Source organism: Rousettus aegyptiacus, unplaced genomic scaffold (assembly GCF_014176215.1).
Source record: "Rousettus aegyptiacus isolate mRouAeg1 unplaced genomic scaffold, mRouAeg1.p scaffold_m13_p_7, whole genome shotgun sequence".
NCBI classification, from domain to species: domain Eukaryota; kingdom Metazoa; phylum Chordata; class Mammalia; order Chiroptera; family Pteropodidae; genus Rousettus; species Rousettus aegyptiacus.
The window spans coordinates 64,069,197-64,072,883 of NW_023416310.1; the positions used below are offsets into that span (position 1 = coordinate 64,069,197).

At 34.6% G+C, this 3,687-nt stretch overlaps 1 pseudogene; it reads left to right on the plus strand.

Moving 5' to 3' along the window:
• The first annotated feature begins 1,171 nt into the window (after positions 1–1,171).
• LOC118606013 lies at positions 1,172–1,290 on the plus strand (annotated as a pseudogene).
• The last annotated feature ends 2,397 nt before the right edge of the window (positions 1,291–3,687 follow it).

A 3,687-nucleotide genomic window follows, 5' to 3' on the forward strand; every position in this document is an offset into this window, starting at 1 on the left:
TTAGAAGTGTGTTGTTTAGTTTCTAGGTTTCGATGATATCTCTATTATGTTTATGTTACTGATTCCTAGTTTGATTCCATTGCGGTCAGAGAATGTGGTCTTTATGATTTTAATCCTTTAAATTTGTTGCAGTTGGTTTTATGGCCCAGAATATAATCTATCTTGGTATATATTCCTTTGGGTGCTTGAAAATGATGTGGCATTTTTTTGCTATTGTTAGATGAAGTGTTCTATAAATGTCAATTATATTTTGTTGGTTACTGGAGTAGTTGGGTTCTTCGCAATCCTTTTGACTTTCTGTTTAGCAATTTATCAGTACCAGAGAGAGAGGGAGCAATGTTGAAGTTTCTGACAATAATTGTGGATTTGTCTATTTCACCTTTTATTTAAGTTCACATATTTTGCAGCTTTTTTGCTTGGTTCACATACACATAGAATTGTTATGTCTTCTTTATGGGTTGACCCTTTTTATTATTATGTAATGTCTCTGTCTCTGATAATTTTCTTTGCTTTGAAAGTCACTTTTTCTGACACTAATATAGTCATTCCTGCTTTTGATTAATATTATTAATATTTGCAAGGTATATACTACTCTTTCATCTTTTTCCTTTCAAGCTATGTACGTCATTATATTTGAAGTGAGTTTCTTAGAGGCGATGTATCTTGGATCACATTTGAATCCACTTTGTCAAGCTCTGACTTTTAAATGATGTATTTAGGCTATTTGCATTTAATTTAATTATTGATATATTAAGGCTAAGTCTGTCATTTTATATTTTGTTTCCTTTTTACTCCTCTGTTTTTCATTTATGTTTCTCTTTTCTTAATTTTTGTGGATTACTGACATTTTTTAGAATTTTATTTCATTTGTGTATAGTGTTTTTGAGTGTATGTTATTTACAGTTTATTTAGTGATTGCTTTAGAAATTATATTGCAGGTACATATTAATCAAATTCTACTGCTATCAGTATTTTATCAGTTTGAGTGAAGTGTAGAAATCTTATGTCCCTTTACATCCATGTATTTCTCATTTATAATTGTTTTTCCTTCCTGTATGTCCTGTATGTCCTTCCTGTATGTATTTCCTTTAGATATATTGAATTCCACACTAGACATTGTTACAATTTTGACTTCCATTAGCACATATAATTTAGAAAACATAAGAAAAGAAATGATGGTCATACCACCCTGAACAAGCCCGATCCTGTCTGATCTCAGAAGCTAAGCAAGGTTGGGCCTGGTTAGTACTTAGATGGGAGACCACCTAAGAAGACCAGGTGCTGTAGGTGTAAAAAATAAAAAAAAAAATAAGAGATTGTAAACTGACAAGGTCCTTGCAATCTGTGAGGTCAACCAAGGGTTGCCTTGCTTAAAAAAAAAAAAAAAAAAGAAAAGAAAAGAAAAAAGAAAAGAAAAAAGAAATGTAATTCTATTTACTCATATTTTGCTCATACATTTTCTTTTGTTTGTACTGATGTTCCAAACTTGTTTTTTACAAATAATTTTCTTTCAATTTAGAAAATTTCTGTTAGCTATCTTTTTTCTCCAGGGTAGATCTATTGGCAATAAATTCTCTTAATCTTCCTTCACCTGAGAATGTCTGAATTTCATCTACATTCCTAAAGTATATTTTAATTAGATATAGAACTATGGGTCCACAGTTATTTTCTTTAAGCCCTTGAAAAGTGTCTCACTTTTTTTCTGCCCTCCACTGTTTCTGGACGGAAATTCTGTCATTTTGAAGTGTCTGTCCTCTGTTGGTAATGTGTCATTTTTCTTTGGCTGCTTCTAAGACTTTCATTTGTTTTTAGTTTTAATGCAGGTTCCTGGGAGGCATAAGTCTTGTCATTTTCTGAGCCACAATGCTTTGGGGAAAATAATTTAACACCTTGGTTCTTCATATGTCAAGAGACTGGAAATAATATTGAACTATCACACTGGGGCATTGTAAGAATTTAACTGGAAATATAATTGTTTAAATTTTCCTACAATTGCATAAGATGCTTTCCTTGCTGAGGCCCTGTGATGCCTTATAAGAGGGAAATGCTATTTCTGCTCCTTGGTTGCTGCAAGACTGAGAAAAATGTAAAAATATGAAGAAACCAATTTAAATGTATTGAAGGAACTGTGTCCTCTATTTCCTGAAGGATAATAGCAATTTTACCTTTTCTTCATGTTTTATGTTGCCCTGAAATGTAAAAATACAGAACCAAACAATGAAAACCTTTTAAATGCCTTAAATGTGCCTGTCAAAATACTCACATGGTTAGAAACATTCCACATAAGAATTCTGAAATGCATTTGAAGATAAAGCTTCCCTTTTTAAATTATCTTTCTCTGCTACCACTAGTGGCAGTCAAAAGTGACATTGCTCTTGACTTCAGAAATAGAATTCAAAGCCAGTGAGAAACCAGGCCAGGTCTTTCCCAAAATCTGGCTTGGCTTGAAAGAAAATACTTTTGGATAAACGCCAAGCATTTCGTTTAATATTTTTTTAAACTTCAGACCACGAATTATTACAAACAACAAAAAAAAATGATTTTAGGTATATCCCTCTTATAACCAAAGTATCGAATGATTCAGCAAATTATGTTTTGATTTAACATTTGTATTAGATTCCTAGGGCTACTGTAACAAATTTCCACAAATGTAGTGGCTTACAACAAAAATAACTTATTCTTTCCCAGTTCTGAAGACCAGAAGTCTAAAATCGAGGTTTTGGTAAGGTCAAAGGTGTGAATCCTTCCTCCCCTCTTTCAAGCTTCTAGTAGCTCCAGGCATTCTCTGATTTGTGGCTGCATCACTCCAATCTTTTTACCTTTGTCTTCATATAGCCTGCTTCTCTGTATCTCTGCTTTGCGACACTGGTCATTGGATTTAGAGCCCACCCCTATAATCCAGGATGATCTCCTCTTGAGATCCTTAACTTAATTACATCTGCAAAGACCCCTTTTCCAAATAAGACCATATTCACAGGTTCTGAGGGTTAAGACTCAGTTAGACATATCTCCTTAAGGACCACTATTCAATCCACTATGGAAACTTTTTCTTAAGATATATTTCACAGGATTAAAATTGTATATAATGAAGGCTATATCAGAAAAGTAAGCACCTTTTCATTCTTCATTCATATTTTCTCTTTCCAGCATGTCTGTCCTTTGAGAAGACAACATTACTTAAGGTTTACAAATCCACCTGAATGTTTACAAATCCTTCTAAAGGTTTCCAAATGCCTGCCATTCTCTACTAATGCAAAAAAGCATCCTTCACCAGGCAGAGGACAGGGCTTCGAAGACTAAATCATTTCACATTCAGTTAGCTCCATAATCTCAGAGATTAGAGGCCTATGGTCACCCCCTCAGACCCTGGCAGGGTCTGGCCATGTGACCATTGAGAAGTCAGCTTCTATAAGAGAGTGAACAAGTGTTCTGAGCAGGTGAGAGCAGGAGCTGCTCAATTTCTGAAAATAGTTTTCAGTTAGGAATTCTAGGAGAAGGGAGTGAGTGTGTCGCTTACTCTGGAAAGAGTACAGGAGACTATTTCCTCAGCTGATCCAAAACCAGATGTTTAACATTGACCTGCTGCCCTTTTCCGTGTGTCAAGGCCTGTTTCATCACTGTGTCTAGACAGCCTGGTCACTAATTCCTTTTTGTGATCATAGACTCCACAGGCCACCAGGGTTTGCT